This window comes from Rousettus aegyptiacus, unplaced genomic scaffold (assembly GCF_014176215.1).
Source record: "Rousettus aegyptiacus isolate mRouAeg1 unplaced genomic scaffold, mRouAeg1.p scaffold_m13_p_7, whole genome shotgun sequence".
NCBI classification, from domain to species: domain Eukaryota; kingdom Metazoa; phylum Chordata; class Mammalia; order Chiroptera; family Pteropodidae; genus Rousettus; species Rousettus aegyptiacus.
This window is the reverse complement of record NW_023416310.1, coordinates 111,974,957-111,994,689: the sequence shown is the minus strand read 5'-3', so window position 1 is coordinate 111,994,689 and position 19,733 is coordinate 111,974,957. Positions and strand designations below refer to the sequence as shown.

At 42.8% G+C, this 19,733-nt stretch overlaps 1 protein-coding gene across 3 annotated transcripts in view; it reads right to left on the bottom strand.

Annotated features, from left to right (window-relative positions):
• Positions 1-19,733, bottom strand: part of ZNF496 (zinc finger protein 496) — a 35,104-nt gene that overhangs the window by 9,167 nt on the left and 6,204 nt on the right. The window lies entirely within an intron of this gene.

Below are 19,733 nucleotides of genomic sequence, written 5' to 3'. Positions count from 1 at the left end.
AATATATCCATAAAAATACCAGGAGACCATAAAAACAGAGATGTCCTTTACAAAATGTTAAGTACAGATCTTTGCCAGTTGAAACATGAAGCCAGGGCCTCAAACTTCCTATAATTAACAGATTGACAGTAACAATGTCATTGAAAAATTTACTTTGTAATGATCTGGAACCTTGATTTGATAGAATATCTGGGAGAAGTGAAATATGGAACATAGAGACTAGTCAAGCTGACATTTCTGTTTGCACTTTCTAATCCCAGAACAGAAACACGCGCACATCTCTACTAAGCATGTCACTGCATATGCGTGTCACTGTACATGTATGGTTGTGGAAACTGCAGCATTCTCTAGATATTGGTTTAACAAGGCATATATTTTCTGAAAAGTGACTCAATCACAAAGCATTTAAAACAAAGTTCCACATAACTCATACAGACAACTAGAGAGGAATTCAAAATAAAATTTGGGGGTAAAGGAAACCTGTGTAATATTGTATAACATATGTGTTTAAAGAATATCCTAAACTCATGCCCTCACAGCTGCCTAACTCCCTGGAAGACTGTTGGTCACTTGTCTGAGTGCCCTGGGGGATGGGGACAGGAGTTGGGGGATAAGATTGGGAAAAGAGTTTTCAATGAATGCCCTTGGGTACCCTGGACTCTTCCTCTCCCACATACACACTTTTTAATTTTTCAAATAAAATCAAGAGATGAGAATTAACACGTATGAAAGGTATGGAGCCTTCCAACTGTGTAATTTGCCACGTTAACACTTTGCCCAATTGTCACATTTCTCCCTCACATGTATGGTGGCTGAGCATGTATCCTTATCACCAGACCACAGGGGAGTTGCAGACGCCATGATCTATCACCCCAACATGTGTCCATGTGAATCTTCGAAGAAGAAAGCTATTCTCCCACATCAGCACAACTTCCTACAGCACCATGATTCTCACCCAAGGAGAACTGATTTGGTGCACCCAGAGGACATGTTGCATTGCCTGGAGACATCTGTTTGTCACCACTGGAGATGGGTGCTGGGATACCCAGGCTAGAGGTCAGGAATGCTGCTCCACACCCCACAGTGCCCAGGGCAGTCCCATGGGACAAAGAACTATGCAGCCAAAATGTCACCAGCCAGAGGCTGCTTTACAACACCCAAAACACATACCATCGGCTCAGTAATCTCCTTTAGGGTCTTTTGAATTACGAAATAGTATTACTTTTTCAAGGAAAAAAATTATGAGCAGTTCCACGGGTGACTGTGACATGAAGCTGATTGGGAATTGCTAGGTTAAAGCTTTCTAAGGGGCCTCAGAAATCTTGCTGAATATATATTGTCTTTAAATGTCAATAGTCACATTTACAAAAGAAATTCAATACCCTATGTTTACATGACAACAGTCGTATGCTGGTAGACTCATTTTGTTTTGTTTGGCCTACACCATCTAATCAGGAAAGATAAGATTAAGTGTAAGCTCCCCATGGGTCCTTGGAGACATACGAAGAAAACAGGCCTGGGGAAATGCACATTTCTGGACAATTTGAGAAGAACATAACAGAATCATACCCTGTGACCCAGTAATGCCACTTCCAGGACACTTTCCTAAGGAGGCTGTCAGGGGTGCATGCAGGGTTGTGTAAAGGAATATAAGGCACACTGCTCAGTTGGTCAGTAGGACCCTGTGTGAGTTTCTTCCTGACACTGTTCTCTAGTGTCTGAAGACTTACCCTGTGTGTGAATCATTTGTTTTATTAAAAACTGAAACAAAATATGCTGCACCCACTCTAAGACATAAAAACTGTTACCAGGGCAGTGTTTGCCCAGGTTTTTCTGTGTAAGGGCACAGAAGGTGGGTCATAGGTTTGGCATGTGGTCTCCTCCAGGTTTAGTCCCACCTCTGGTCCTTCCTCCAGGAAGTCTGTAGGCTGGGTCTGGTGTTCACGCTCAGTGCTGGCCCTTTAAACTCCAAGGACATCCGAATGTGGCTTGACTCTCATCTCAGCACTGTTTTGTTTCCAACTGCTGGAAAAGCCTCACAGCCCCACCCACATGAGCAGATGGAGGTCTGGTTTGCCCACTCCAGTAAAGTGTTTCGGTTTTCCCAGCACAAATGCTCCTTGACCTGGATGGTGCTGCACTGTGACGAACCCATCGGAAGTTGAAAATATCCTAGGTCAAAAGGGTATTTGATACCAGCTGCAGGGGATTGGCATGTGGCCTGGGATCCCAGCAGACCGGAGCTGCGTTACCCTGCCCTGCCAGCCCAGCAGAGGGGGTGGTCCCCTGCACGTGGCTGGCCTGGGAGGATCCAAATTCAAAACTGGAAGTCCGGTTTCTATGGAATGTGTATCACTTTCCCACTGTCCTCAGGTGGAAAATCCTGTCACCTGAACCACTGCACATCAAGACCATCACCACTTTGCTGTCACAAGCTGCCCCAACCATGTCCCTGACACACGCAACAGGAGCCCAGGTAGATATGTAGAAGCAGAGCTACTGAGCCCCTGGGGACACATGCTCTCCGATGACGGGGGCACATCCTCACCACAGGGCACACAAACACTGCCCCATAGCAGCTCAAGCCTGACCCACACCGCCCCGCACAGCGGCCAATACCAGGTTCAGCCTGTGGGTCCAGCCCCCAGGGGAGTGGCAGTCACTGCTTTGGATTCTCAGCCATCGGGGTTTCTTCTTCTTGATTTTCTTTGTCCATTTTTCTATTTTCTAATGCATTGCTTTTCCTGTTTTTCAACCAACTTGTTTTAAAATTATAGATATACTTACTTCATTGTTTTAAAAGAAAGGATAACATTATTTTAATTTTAAAATTAAAAAGACTCTAAATATGTTACAATCACTTTACATTGGCATCAATCACCAGTGGTATGGGATAAACTGCAAGAAAATGTTTAACAAATTAGTACGGTTATAATTATGATAAAAGAGCTTCAAAGTCAGAAATGTGGTTTTGGGACAAAAATACATTGACACAAAAGAGAAGAAAAAGTCTAGAAACCAACATAAAAATCTAATCTATAAGAAAAAAACAACCCTAATCAATGGAGAAAGGGAAAGATAATTTTTATCTAATGTATCTGATGTAGTTGGCTGACTAGAAATAAAACTAGATTCTGATCTTTGATCATAACATAAAAGTAAAAACCTTAACGTACCAAAAGGAAAAAAACGGCTTTCAGAGACTAAAAATAAACACATGATATGAAGAATAATGGGCTGAGATTCACGTAAAAATTATAAATACCTCCAATAATGAAACAGCATGAATGCAATTAAAAGACTAATGACAAACTGGGAACAAATGTACACCATTATGAGCAGCAAAGAGAATTTAAAATACAGAGCCCTTATAACACAACTGGAAGAGCCTACCATGCCAATTAAATAAAAAAAGGAACCAAAAAAGTAAACGTTTTAAAACATATGAAAAACTTCATATTCGCCAGTACATTAAAATGCTATTATCGATTATTGTTTTGATGAAGATTCAAAAAGAAAGGTGATGAAATTCAACAATGATCATCTTGTCATCACATGTAAAAATGTGTTAGAAACATTTTAAATATCTTGGCCTAGAAACCAAAATTCCCACAACCCAATCAAAAACTCTGGAATCTTCAGAAAAGCTACCATACTAATTAGTAAAATCAATGAGGTTGTTGGATAGAAGGTTAGTGTGCCAAAATCAACTGCATTTCTGTAAACAAACAACAATTTGAAGCTGAAATACATGTGTATATGTGACCACTTACAACAGTGTCAAAAACCACGGGATTCTTAATGAAAATGTTTGCAAAATATGTGCCCCACTAGAACACTAAAGAACCAACAAAATGAAGGATTTAATATGTCAAGATGTCAATTCACCCCACACTGCTCTGCTGATTCAGTGCTATCCCAAACAAAAACTCCAGGAAGATTCTAAAATTCATATGGACATCCAAAACAGAGGTAGCGAAAAGTATTTTGAAAACTCAAAGACTCACACCACCCAGCTACTAACCTTACTATAAAGTCATAGCGGTACTGGCACAAGGGGTCAAAACACAGCTCAACTGCAGTTGAGCCCAGATGCTCAGACCTGTGTGGACAACTGATTTTTGACAAGGGTGGAATTCAAAGGGAAAAGGAAAATCTTTTCTATGAACCTGGAAAAACCCTACACCTCATACTAATATAAGGAGGAGGCAAGAGAACTAAGTATTAAAGCAAGCTGCATTCAGAAACTGCTCCAGGCTGACCAGCCTTGCAGCCAAGCCAGGAGGACACTTGCAGAAAAAAGATTTCTGCTGGAATTGCTGACAACCCATTCCCCACATCCTGAAAGGAAAACAGGAAAACAGAGTTTTTAAGTGGAGTCCTGTACAAATAAAATCACTCATTCCCTATGGCTAAAACTGGGGGGACTTATGTAGTAAAAGCTGGGAAATGCCAGCAGGCCTTTCACACTACATATTCTTACCTTTTTTCACTGTATGTCCAGGTCAAAGGAAAATGGGTAAATAAGGTCTTTAAAATGAATTGAAGACCTAAAAGTAAAACTACAGCTATAAAACTTTCAGAAGGAAATTCTTTATGACATTGGAATAGACAAAGATTTATTAGGCCACAAAAAGCAAAAATTATAAAAGAAAAAAATTGATAAGTTGTACCTCCCTAAAATTAAAGATGTCCAATCTTTAAAAGACATCATTAAAACAATGAAAAGGCAAGCTGTAGACTGGTAGGGAATATTCTCAATACACACAGCTGACAAAAGACTTCTATCGTTTTTTTTTCTTACGAACACAGTAAGACAAGCAACCCAATAAATAGGGAAAATATCTGGACACCTCACAAACAATGCACAAATGATCCACAGCAGATGAAAATATTCTCAACTTTATAATTTAACAGGAAAATACAAATTAAGATACCCATTCTAATCACTAAAAGATCCTTTTTTTTTTTTTTTTTTAAATGACAATACCAAGTGATGGTCAAGATGTGGAATAATTGGACTCACTGGGAGCAGAAGTGTAGTGGTAAATCACCACAGAAAATGGCCATTTCTCACATAATTGGTCATACATTTACCCTATGACTATCACAACCCTAGACAATTACCTTAGAGAAATGAAAGCATTCATCCACAAAAAGACAAGCATATGAATGTTCACAGATGCTTCATTCACAACAACCAAAAATGGAAGTGACCCGAATATGTACCAACAGGTCAATGGATAAACCAACTATGACACAGACGTACAGTAGAATACTACTACTACTTTGCAATGAATAGGAACAAACTGCTGAGACACAAAGCAGGAATGGTGCATAAATCACTGGGCTATGTAAGGATAGCTTGCCTACCACAAGAAACATGCTGTATGATTCCACTTATAACAACATTCTAGAAAAAGAAGGGTGAGTCTACTGAGACAGAAAGGAGGCTGGTATTGGCCTGGAAAATTTAATGGTGATCAAGATGTTCTGTATCTTGACTGAGGTGATGGTTACATGAATGTAGACACTTGTGAAAAAGTCTACACTTTATACTTAAAATAAGTGTACTATATGCAAATTATAGCTCAAAAATATATTCTAAAAAAATGTAAACACCATTTCAGTGATCATTCTAGCAAAGATTAAAGACAATGTTAATATTAAAAAAAAAGTAATTATAGAACAATTATTCCCAAAGTCTGTATGTCCTATTAAAACCACCTAAGGCCCTTTTGCATACTCAGTGCTGACACACTCCTGTGGGGCATCCCACTTCAATGCCAGTCTGGCAGGGATGTGCCCCAGCCTAGGGCTGTGGCCAAAACGTGTGACCTGAACCTCGCGGTGAGTTAACCTGAGTGCGGTCTAGTCTATGGTTGGCACCACCAGCAGTGATGGGCATGGGCACACCAGGAGCAAGGAGAGACAGACACACGACCCCAGGTGTGTTATTTCAGGCTAAAGTTCCAGAGTGTGATAAGCACACAGGAAATGCCCACTTACAGGCAATGATAGGTTCTTGGAAACTAGGATTTTATGGAAAACGAAATACAAGGAAAGCAATTTGATCAGGGGCTAATTGATAAACTAGACTTAAGTTCCTACAACAAATTTCTGGTCACAAAAACACCAAACTTCTGAATGAAGACCCAAAAACCTGTCACATTAAATACTGACGTAAAGGTGAGCTGTACACACATTTAAGGCTGAGTAAGAACAGACATGAAGTCTGTCTAGCTTGAAGCACAGGAGGGACCCGCTCTGGATTGGGCATCCCCCATTGCAGGGCCACCTGGCCACATGTCCTCATAGGGATGTGGTAGACACAAGCCCCTTCACTACACATCTCTGGGGCTAGGGAACCAGAGTCCCTGGAGAAAACCAGAAGATGTGGGGAGCACATGCGATCCTGCCAGCTGCCCTGGGGTACTGACTCCTTCTCTCTCATCAACATGATAATGAAGGGACATGCAAATACCTTGAGGCCCTGGTGCACTGTAGTTACTAAGCAAGGGTCCGAGCTTTTCGAAAACATGCTCCTAGGTGTGAACAAGAAGATAAAGGGGCTTGAAGGTCCTCCTTCCAGCATGAGGGAGGAAGAATCCCCATCACCAGACACAGGCTAGACTCAGGTCAGCCCGGGCCAGCACAGCAAACTGCTAATAAACTCACTTTCTGCTTGTGTGCACATGCGTCCACCTGCTCACAACTGACTGCCCTGAGGAGCTAGACCCTTTGCCTCTGTCTTGTCGTCTGTCCATGGAGTGGCATTAAATCTCCTGCTGCCCATGTCCCTTTGCCAGAGGTTACAACATCCCCACATGAAACCCACAGCTCTGCATCAAGCTTTGTCTCCTGTGACCCTGTCTCCTGTCAGGTTGGTGTGCAGGGCCCCGGATGCCAGGCCTGAGACTCAAGAGGTTCCTGGCTCTGACAGGCTCTTACTGAGGAAAAGGTGTGATGCCACTGGGGGAAGTGGGGAACTGCTCTGCAGATCCTGGGAAACTCATAGCTTTGCTGTCAAACAGGTATGGATTTTGTCCCTGAGCCTAGGGGCCGCCCGAATCTACCCAGAACTGGACACGGGACAAAGCACAGGGGCCAAAGTGCACAGGGGCATGGATGCAAGGCGGCCCCAAACGCGCGAGTGAGCAGGGTGACCAGTCACCCCTGTTGCTGGCACAGCCACTCGGCGTGACACCTGGGGAGATTTTATGTCACATGGAGAGACACTCACACTGGGGAGAAGCATAGAAACAGGGCCAGTAATCTCCAGCATGACCCCAGGAGGGCACGGCACACTGGCAGAGAACCCAGAAGGCTCCTCACAACATTCGTGGCCCTCTGACCTCACTGGGGATGTAGTGTGCCTTTATTCTCAAATCCTGCCAGTTTTACGAGAATGGATGGGGGAGGCAGACATGTCCATTTAAGTCCAGGTTTCGGAGGGCACATGGAGCCGACACCCCTCTGTGCTTCCTCCAGGAAGCCCACAACAGGACCCACTGAGCAGCGCGGGTGCGGACCCGGGTCATGTGAGCTGCGCTGCAGGGGCTGGGGATGCAGCACAGGTAAACCTAAGAGGGAGCCGCTACCTTGGCCACAGGCCCAGGGGACAGGCGACAAACTGGACAGATGACCACTATAGTACGGCTGGGTGCCCCAGGGCCATCGGGAACCAGCCCTCCACCTGCCGCCATATCAGGCCTGCACATGGGCACCTCTGGGGGCCGAGTGGCTAATGAGTCCCCTCCCCAACGTATGCACGCACGCACACGCGTGCGCACACACACACACACACACGCACACACACACGCATGCCCACAGTAACACCCCCACTCAGGAGCCCTCTTCAGGGACAATAGAGACCACTGTGGGTCTCGAACTGGATGAAAAGACCCACAGATGTCAGATGTAAGAATTGTGTGTGTGACAAACCAAGCAGTGACAAAAATGCTTTGATGAACAATGACAAACACACTGAAAACAAGCAAAGAAGCAGTCAGCCTCACAAAGAAACAGTCTCAGTAGAGAGTACAGAAGATGAGAGATTCCCCGAGCCGTGAGGGCCCAGGACCCCAGCATAGGCACACCTCGTCTCCTCAGGCGGGTGACTCTGCTTCTGCAGGCTGAAGGTTGTGGCAGCCCTGCCTCCAGCAAGCCCAGTGGCATTTGCTCAGTTGTGTCTGCCTCACATTTCGGTGAGTCTCTCAATATTTTAAACATTTTTATTATTATGTGTGCTATGGTGACCTGTGACCAGTAATCTGTTGTAATGGTTTTGGGGCACCACAAACCATGCCCATCAGACGGTGAACATAACCAACAAATACTGGGTGTGTTCTGACTGCTCCATGGACCAACCACCCCCCTTCCCCAACCGTGTCTTGCTCCCTTTCCTCAGACCTCCCTATTCCCTGAGACTCGACAATATTGAAATCAGGCCACTTAATAATCTCGTGATGGTCTCTCAAATGTCCAAGTGAAAGGAAGAATTACATGTCCACTTTAAAATTAAAGCTAGAAATAGTTAAGCTCAGTGAGAAAGGCACATCTGTGGAGAGCTGAAATAAGCCGATCTCTAGGCCTCCTGTAATAGTTAGCCAAGTCGTGAAAATAAAATGAGCATTCTTGAAGGGAATGAAAAGTGCTCCTCCAGGGAACATATGACTCACAGGAAGGTGGAGCAGCCTCTTTGCTGACATAGGAGTTTCAAGGGTCTGGACAGAAGGCAACACCGGACACCACACCCTCTCAAGTCAAAGCCCCATCCAGAGCAAGGCCCCAAATCTCTTCAGTTCTATGAAGACTGAGAGGTGAGGAAGCTGTAGAAGAGAAGTTTAAGGCTAGCAGAGGCTGGTCCCTGAGGTTTAAAGAGAGAAGCTGTCTCCACAACATGAAAGTGCTAGGTGAAGCAGCACATGCTGATAGAGAAGTTGCAGCATGTTATCCAGAAGGTCTAGCTGAGATAATGAATGAAGGTGGCTGCTCTAAACCAGACTATCAATGAAGACAACACAGCCTCTATTGGGAGAAGTTGCCATCTGGGCTCTCATAGCCAGAGAGGAGGAGTCAGTCCCTGGCTTCAAAGCTTCAAGGGACAGGTGGACTCTTGCTAGGGGCTATTGCAGCTGTGACTTTAAGTCAAAGCTAATGCTAATTCACCATTCCCAAAGTCCTAGGACCCATAAGAATTATGCTAAATATGCTCTGCCTGTCCTCTATAATGGAACAACGAAGCCTGGATGATAGCACATCTATTTACGACATGGTTTACCAAATTATTTTAAGCCCACTGTTGAGACCTATTGTGCAGATAAAAAAAATTCCTTTCAAAATATCGCTGCTCACTGACAAGGGACTTGGTCACCCAAGAGCTCTGGTGGAGACAGACAACAAGATGAATGTTGTTCTCATGCTTGCAAACACAACACCCAGAAGTAACTTCGACTTTCATGTCTCATTATTTAAGAAATACATTCTGCAAGGCTATAGTTGCCATAGACAATGATTCCTCTGATTGATCCAGGCAAAGTAAGCTGAGAAATTTCTGGAAAGGATTCCCTAGTCTACATGCCACTGGGAACATTTGTGATTCATGGGAAAAGGCCAAAATATCAACATTAACAAGAGTTTGTAAGAAGGTGATTCCAACCCTCATGGATGACTTTGAGGGGTTAAAGATCAGTGAAGGAAAGTGACTACAGATGTGAAAATAGCAAGAGAACCAGAATTTGAAGTGGAGCCTGAAGCTGTGATTGAACTGCTGCCATCTCATGATCAAACTCTGAAAGATGATGAGTTGCTTCTTACTGACGAGCATGGAAAATGGTTTCATGATATGGAATCAATTACTGGTGAAAATCCTATGAAGACTGTTGAAATGACAACAAAAGATTTCAAATACTACATGAACTATGTTGACAAAGAAATAGCAGGGTCTGGGAAGACTGACTCCAATTTTGAAAGAAGTTCCACTGTAGGTAAAATGCTAACAAACAGCATCACATCCTACAGAGAATCACTTGCAAATAGAAGAGTCAATAAATACAAGAAACCGCTGTTGTCTGATTTTAAAAATTTGTCACATTACATCACATCAAAAAGATTTTTCTGCACAGCAAAGGAAACTATCAACAAAACAAAAGAAACTCTACCAAGAACAAAAGAAACCCTACTGAGAAGATATTCACCAATGATACATCTTATATGGAGTTAATATCCAAAATTATAAAGAATCCAACTCTCCAACTCAACACCAAAAAGACAAACAATTGATTAAAAAATGGGCAGAAACTTGAATCGACATTTCTCCAAAGAGGCCAACAGACAAATGAAAAGATGCTCAAGGTCCCTAATCATCAGAGAAATGCAAATTAAAACCACAATGAGGTATCACCTCACACCTGTCAGAATGGCTATTATCAGTAAATCAACAAATGACAAGTGCTGGCAAGGATGTAGAGAAAAGGAAACCATCACGCACTGTTAGTTAATGGGACTGCGTATTGGAGCAGTCACAATGGAAAATAGTGTGTACGTTCCTTAAAAAATTAAAAATAGAACTATCTTAGGATCCAGCAATTTAACTCTGGGTATTTATCCAAAGAAATCCAAAACATGATTCGAAAAGATATCTGTACCCCTATGTTCACTGCGGCACTAGTTACAATAGCCAAGATATGGAAGCAACCTAAGTGTCCATCAATAGACAACTGGATATATATATATATACACACAAACATATCCATATGTACATGACAGAATATAACTCAGCCATAAAAAAGGATCATATTTGACATGAACCTAGAAGGTATTATGCTAAGTGAAATAAGTGAGACAGAGAAAGATAAATACCATATGACCTCGCTTATATGCAGAATCTAAAAAACAAAAAGACATGAATGAGTAAAACAAAAACAGACTCATAGATACAAAGAACAAACTGATAGTTGCCAGATTGGAGAGGGGAGGCCATGTTTAAAAAGGCAAAGGGGTTAAAAAGCGCAAATTGGTAGTTAAAAAATAGTCATGGGGGTGTGAAGTACTGCACAGGGAATATAGTCAATTAAATTGTAAAACTATGTATGGTGCCAGGTGGGTAATAATTGCAGAATCACTTCATAAATTATGTAAATGTCTAATCGCTATGCTGTACACCTGAAATTAATATAATATTAAATGTCAACTGTAATTGAAAGATAAAAATAAATTTTAAAAAAACTGCCACAGCCACCCCAACTTTTAGCAACCACTGACTTCAAGACCCTCCACCAGCAAAGATTACAATTTGCTGAAGGCTCATGATGGACAGCATTTTCTAGCAATGAGGTTATTTTTAAATTAAGGTAGGTACACATTTTTGACAATGCTATTGCACACTCAATAGACCTCGGGATGGTATCGACATAACTTTCATGTGTACTGGGAAACCAAACACTCTGTGTGCCTGGTTTCATGGTGGTGGTCTGGAACCAAACCCACAGGTCTCCGAAGTTTCCTGTGTTGAAATGAGGAGCCCAGGAGTGTGGTCCATGGCAGAATAGATGGGACAGAGAAAATGACCAGTCGACCTGGAAACAGGAAGAGAAACTGTCCAATGCGAACAAGAGGAAACAGACGAAAACATGCACAGAGTCTCAGGTTCGTGTGGAACTGTAATCAAAGAGTAAACTCTGTATCATCGGATCCTTGAAGGAAAGAGTGGGTGGTGCTGAAAATACCCCTGAAGGAACCATGGCTCAAAACTTCCCAGACTTGGGAAAGAGACATAAAACCACAGGTTCAAGATGCAGAGTAAATCCCAAATAGACAATTCAAAGAAATCCATGCCAAGATGCATCATAATAAATGTCTGCAAACTAAAGACAAAAGAAAAAAATCTTAAAAGCAGCCAGAGAAAAAACACTATCTTCCCTGTAGGAGAAAAGAATATTCAAAGACAGCCGACCTCAGACCCAAAGCCACAGAGGCAGGAAGCACTGTCAGTCCAATCCCACCTCTTGTAAAAACACCCTTCCGGAAGGAAGGGGATGAGACATTTGTGTGTGAATCCAAAACAGTGCCTTTGCCACCAGTAGACTTACCCTAAGGATCGGCTGAAGGAAGCACCCTACACAGAAAGTAATCAAAGGAACGATAGAAGATGGGCTGCTCCACAGGCACATACCCGGGCTGAGGAAAAGAGGCCTGCAGACTCACGGGACACTGGCCTCTCCCTTGAAGCATTTTAATTGGGGCCCTGTCCATCATCAGATTTATTAGCAGAAATGACTTTATAACCTCTTTGAAGGGCAGGCAAATTTCTAATTACTGGACACTGGCTCTTGTCCTCATCCTGCAGTGACCCACCCCCACCCCCGAGCCACAGGCTCCTGAACTCAGCCTTAGCTCTCGTCACACATGCCTCCTTGTGCCTCTCGGTATTGGGACCTCCCATGTGTGGGGTCCCAGATCATGTGTGTTAGGTCTGGTTATCTTCTCTTGTTAATCTGGCTCTTGTATATTTCATTATTAGATCAGCCGGAAAAACCTAGAACAATAGAGAGGAACTTCTCCCTGCCCTCACAGGAAAAGAAGGAACCGTGGACATAAGAAAGGAAGGAAGTGGTAAGCCAAAATGTGGGCAAATACTGCCAGCTCGCCTCCTCCTTCCAAGTTTTCTAGGGAACACTGGCTAGTTCAAGAAGAGACCATAACACTGTGATATGTGCAGGGAGAGGACTTACGCCAACTGTATCCAGAAAGGGAGTGTGTGAAGGTGCACATGTACAATGTGACACTACAATAATCTCTTAAAAAGCTACCAACAAAAATTCTTTGCTTGACCAAACAGTAGTCAGGCTCTATACCATGTTCTGGGCCCATCTGTGCGTTTCCTTGTAAAATCCAAGAACGCTGCTGAGTCAGTGTAGCTGAAGCCCTTGTGCATGATATCTGATCACGCTGGATATCAGATCAGGTTCCTCAACCAGTACCCCCAAGTGACATCTGATCACCCTGGCCTGTCCTCAAGCAGAATCCTGTTAGGTCGTTTTAGCCAGAGCTCACATATCTGGTCGTCCATCCTCCTGGCTGCACAACCCCCCACCCACCATCCAGCACAGAGTTCCTAAAACCCCTGGAATATCCTAAGTGATGAGAGTATTATGCTAATGAGGTAGCTTTGAGCCCCACCTGAGGACTGGTCAGTTGCCAGGAGAGCCAACCAGGTGATTAGAGGGTGGACAGGGGCTGGATGTTGAACAGGTCACCAATGACCAATGTTATAACTAATCACATGTGATAAGCCTTCCATAGAAACCCAAAAGGAGCCAAAAGGATGGGGTTCAGCGAACCTCAAGGTTGGGGAATGCATGGATGTGAAGGGGGTGGTGGGCTCAGAGGACAGGGAAGCCCCTCGCCCCTCCCACATACCTTGCCCTGTGCTTCACTTTCATCTGGCTGTTCCTGAGTCATACTCTCTATAATAAGCTAGTGATCTGCTGAGTAAACTGGCTGCCTGAGTTCTGTGAGCCACTCTAGCAAATAAATTAAATCCGAGGAGGGGTTTGTGGGAATGTGATCTATAGCCGGCCAATCAGAAAAACAGGTGACAAGCCTGGGCTTGTGACTGAGTCTGGATTGGGTAGGTAGGGGCACAGCCTTGCATGACTGAGCCCTCAGCCTGTGGGATCCAGGCTCTCTCTGGGTGGAGGGTGCCAGAACTGAGTTGACTTCTCAGATATCCTGCTGGTCTGAGGTTTTTGTGGGCAGAGGTCCCCCAATATTGGAAACTGGGTCTCAGAACACCCAAAGTTGCCCCTGATGCTTCCTCTTAGTAATTTTCCAGTTTTTCAGAAATTTTTCCAAAATTTGACCCCTACCCTGTCCCTTGGATACAAATTCCCACTTGCCCAGGCTATGTTTGGACTGAAGCCCAACCTTGTCCCCCACTGTACAATCCCACTATGGTGGCCCTGAAAAAAAGTCTGCATTACCATCTTTAAACAGGTGTCATTGAATATTTTTTCTTTAACAATATGAAGAAATATATTTGACCATACTCTAGGTAAATGAACATGAACTTTACAAAATGTTTAAGTAATCCTCAGGAAGGTAAAAACAAAACAAAACAAAACAGAGAAACAAAAAAACAGAAAGGGGGAAAAAGACAGACATAAGCCCTAATGTGTCGATAATTATGCTAAAATACAAATGACCTAAACACATCAACTGAAACACAGCAACTGGCAGAGTGGATTAAAACACATGATTCAACTACAGGCAGACCTCGACACACTGCAGGTTTGGTTCCAGACACTGCAAGGAAGAGACTATCGCAATAAGGTAAGTCACATGAATTTCTTGGTTTCCCAGTGCCTATAAAAGTCATGCTTTCACTGTGTTGTAGCCTATTAAATGTACAACAGCATTATATCTAAAAAATAAATGCACATGCCTTAATTAAAAAAAAGTTATTGCTGAAACATACAAACCATCATCTGAGCCCTCGGCAAGTTGTAATGTTTTTGCTGGTGGATGGTCTTGCCTCGATGATAAGAACACAACATTTGCAAAGCTCAGAAAAATGAGGTGTGCCATATGCATGTGCTATATAAAAGAAACTCACTCAAACACAACCATGTAGGCAAGTTGGAAGTAAAAAGATGGGGAATGTATATTACGCAGCCATTTATCAAAAGGAAAAGAAGTAGCTATACTAATACACTTCGGCAGAAAGGAAATTACTAGAGAGGGACAGTGATAACAATCAACAGCCAGTCCCCCAAAAAGGCAATCTGGAATGTGCATGGAAATATGCAAATACCAATTCTAACTACACATGAACCAAACAGAGCTGCAAAGTATGTGAGGCAAAAACAGGCAGAACTGAAAAGAGAAATCAACTACTACAGTTGTAGATGTCGGCATCCCTCTCTCAAAAACTGACAGAACAATCAATTAGAAAATAAACAAGGATACAGAACTCAATGGCGCCATCAACCAATAGGATCTAATCAGCATTTAGGGAATGCTTCACCCAATGACAACAGAATATATGTTCTTTTCAAACAAGGACAGAACACATCCCAAGACACCAGGCCATCAAGGTCCTGGAAAGAGAGGAGAAACCCCCAACAAATTAGAAAGAATTGAAAACAAACAGTAGATTCTCTGATCACAAAGGAATTAAACTAGAAATCAATACCAGAAAGATGACAAGAAAATCTGCAAGCCTTGGAAAGTAAATAACATACTTCTAAATAATCCTTGGGTCAAAGAAGGCTCTAAGGAAATGAAAAATAGACCAAAATGAACGAAAACAAAAATGCATCATATTACAGCTTGTGAGACATACCTAAAGCAGTGCTGAGAGGGAAATTTACAGTGCTGAAATGCTTGCATTAGAAATGCTTATACAAGAAGGAAAGTCCCAAGACAAAAATGTAAGCTTCCAACCCAAGAACCTATAAAAAATAATAAAATAAACCCAAAGTATGCTGGATGAAGAAAATAAGGAGGAGATGAGAAGAAAAATCAATGAAATTGAATACAAAAATAGCAAAAAATAAATGAAATAATGAGCTACATCTCCTTGAAAAGATTAATAAAATTGAAACCTCTAGCAAGACTTAACAAAGAAAGAGATCGAGAAGGAAACATTTCCAAAATCAGGAATGAAGCAGGGATACCACAGACCCTGTGACAATAGGGTGATGAAGGAATATCACAAATAACTCCACGCACATACATTTGTTTGGCAACTTAAGGTGAAAAGAACCAATCCCTTGAAAAACATGGACCACCACAGATCACCCACTATGAAGCAAATGATATGAACAGCCTCACAACCATGAAGTTGAATGTACAACAAAAATACCACTTCCTTTCCATCCCCGCAAGTCTCCAGGGTCACATGTCTTCACTAGAGAATTCTACCAAATGTTCAAAGAATTCACACCAATTCTACACAATCTCTATTAGAAAATAGGAGGGGACATTTCTCAACTCATCTTATGAACCTGGTATTACTCTGAAACCAAAGCCAAAGACGACAAAGAAAAAGAAAACCACAGACCAATATCCCTCTTGAACAAAATAACAGCAAACAAAATTTGGCAATACATAAAGAGATGTTTATGCCATGACAAGAAGGGGTTTACTCCAGGGGACGCCAAGGCTGGTTTGATATTAAAAAAATCAGTCTACATAACCTACCACATTAACAGCCTAAAGAAAACCCACAGGATCACTGTCAGCTGAAGCAGAAAGGCTTTGACAAAACCGAATATCCATACATAATACAACCTCTCAGAAAAATATGAATTGAGGAACTTCCTCAACTTGGTAAAAAGAATTCACAAAAACTAAGCGCTAACAACATGTTTAATGGGGACAGATGACTGATTTCTAAGCTCAGGAGCAAGGCGAGGATTTCTCCTCTCCCTACTGCTAGCACAGAAGCTGGAAAGACATAAAACTGTCCTAATTTGCTGATGACATGACTATCTACATAGAAAATCCACAGGGCTCTATTTAAAAACAAACACACGCATAAAAAATCCTTCTTAAATGAATAAATGAATCCAGCACAAAACAAACATACAAAAATCTTCTTTTCTTTATGCTAGAAATATGTTCTTATCAAAATAAAAAATACAATTCCGTTTGCAATTGCCCCCAAAATGAAGTACTTAGGTGTAAATCCAATAGAATATGTACAGAAACTGTGTGCTGAGAACCACAAAACAGCAGTGAAAGAAATCACGAAGTGAAGGGAGAGGCACATCACACTCACAGGCCAAAAGATTCAGGTCACAAAGAGGTCAACACCCCTCAAATTGACACACGGGCTTCCCAAAATTCCCACCAAATCTCAGTGGGGCTTTTTGAAGATATAGGCAAAATTATTCTGGATTGCATATAGAAAGGCAAAGGGAACTAAAACAGCTAAAATTATTTTGAAAAAGAAGAAAATGGGAGAATCAGTCTACCCAACTGCAAGACCAACACATAGCTTCAATAATCAAAACTGCACTATTAGTGGACAGAAGAGCAAAGACGTCGATTGAATGAAACAGAGAACCCAGGATGAGCCACAAACATGCTCACTGATTTCTGACAAAGGAGCAGAAGCTATTCATTCAATGGGACATGAGCTTCTCAGCCAATGGTGCTGAAACAACTGGACATCCACTGGCAAAACAAACAAACAAAAAACTGTGACCTAAGTCTTTGCCTTATATAAACATTAGAGAGCATGGACTTAAATGAAGACAGATCACAGATGGTAGACTTAAATGTATCCTGGACCTAAATGTAACATGTGAATATTTATATAATCTTTAGAAAAAAAAAAACACAGAAGAAAATCTTTAGGATCTAAAACCAGGCAAAGAGTCCTTAAACTTTACACCAAAAGCATAATCCATAAAAGGAAAAACTGACAAGGCAGACTTAATCTAAATTAAAAACTGTTTCTCTGCTAAAGACCCTATGAAAGGAACAGGATGTGAGGAAATATTTATAAAGCATATACCCGACAAGGGAAGAGTATGCAGAGTGTATAGATCTCAAAACTTGACAGTAAAATAAGCAAAATAGCCCAGTGAGAACATGGCCAAAAGTCATGAAGAGACATTTCACAAAGAGGATAGAGAGATGGCGGATAAGCAAGCAAAAAGATGTCTAACTTCATTAGTCATTAGAGAAATGTAAATTTAAACCATCAAGAGCTATCACTGCGTACCTATCAGAATGGCTAAAATAAAAAACTGTGACACCAAACACTGGCTAGGGTGTGGAGGATGAGTGGGATGTAAAACGGCACCATTACTCTGGAAAAAGATGCAGTAGCTTCTTATAAACTACGCACTTAGCAGACAACCCAACAAGTGCATACCTGGGCATCTGTCTGCAGAAAAGAGAAGACTGGTGTTCACATAAAAACCTGTGCACAAATGCTTGCAGCAGCATTATGCAAAGTGGCCCTAACTGGAAACAGCCCAGGCCTCCTGGGACAGGAGAGTGGTCAGCCGGCCGCGGCGTCTTCCACAGAAGAGACGGACCACTAATACACAAGAAGCCTGGGCAAAGCACAAAATTACAGCAGCTGAAAACAGTCCACTCCCAAAGGCAACACACTATATGGACTCATCTATAGAGCACTCTTGAGCTGGCAACAAGGAGAAGCAGGGTGGTGAGAGCAGCAGGCGTTGAGCAGGTATGGGTGAGAAGGCAGGTGAGATGTGAGCAGTGGGGACAAGCAGGTGGGTGAGAGCAACTACAAAAAGCAGCACGAAGGACTGTTCTGAAAGCAAGCGTTCTGCGTCCCATGTGTTTGGATGCCAACATGCTGGTGATGACAATATACTCTATTTCTATAAGATGGCACCATTTAGTGTAAAAGGGACAAAGGGGCCTGTTATTTCTTACAACTGCATGTGAATCTACAGCTACCTAAAAAAAGATTTTAAAAAATTGTGAGTGCACCCACGTTCACAGCAACCAGAAAGCAGAAGTAGCCCCAGGGTCCGCCAGGGAGTGATAGGCAAGCACAGTGACTGCGTGCCACCACGGAGGGTCGTTCAGCCTCAATGAGGCCAGAGATGAAAACATGCTGCAGCAAGGAGGAGCCATGAGGACACTGCAGAGGGAAACAAGCAGTCAGGGGAGGGCAGGTACTGTGGGGCCCCACCTGCGTGCACCTCTGAGGAGGTCAGGCAGATGGAGAAGGTGGCAGATGGTGGGGCAGCTATCCTGGCCGTGGGGAGCTTCGGTTTGGGAAGACGGAAGAGTTCTGGGGCTGGCCGCACGAGATGAATATACTTAGATCACGAAACACCTAAAAACACTACTGTGCATTAAAAATAGTTAGAATCATGTTATATGATGTGTGTCTTACAATTAAAAGTAAACATTTTTTAAAAACTCTAAAAAATAAGCCCTTCATGCTGATGACTTTCAGTGCACTGGGCACAAATGATCTTTGATGGAGTGACAAAACAGCATTGACTCATCAAATCTGTACCTTCTGCTCACTCCGGCACTTATAAGAATCAGGGGCTCTCAAGGCCAAACACCGAAGCTCAGCAGACATGGAGCCCACCACATCCCCTGTGGCTTGGACAGGTCAAAGGTATCAGTTCTTAGTAAGAAAGTTTTACCTCCTTAGGATAATTTTATCTACAGCTATTACAGTACACAACAGATGCTGGGGCACAGATGCTGTGTCCCACTGAATAGCCCAGAGGGTGGATGCCCCACCCTCGTGCTGGCCATCCCTGCCAGGTTAAGAGTCATGCTAAATGCACGGCTGAGAGCAAACTGCATGTCCACTGTGCTTCAGTCTTCCCCCTGCCAGGAACCAGCAGCCAAACAGGGGCCACACTTTCATGGCCCTCACACTCACAGGAAGAGACGACACTATGACAATTAAGCCTGCTGCCAGACAGTGGAAACTGCTTGGAAGAACAACTGTGGTGTCGGCAGAAAGCATGGCCCAAGGCTGAGACTAGGCAGGAAGGAGGTGAGTAAGGACACCTGCCATCCCATGACCAGCTCTCACCCTGTGAGAACGTGTGAGAAAGTAAGCCTGTGCAGAGACACGGAAGGGACAGTGCCAGAAAATCCCCTAAGAGCCCTGTGCACAGCTATGTGATGGTGCTGAGGTGGTCGATGTCTTTCCCTCCATTTCCCATTTCTGAAATACAATCACTGTCATTATTGTTAAATAAAAATAATCC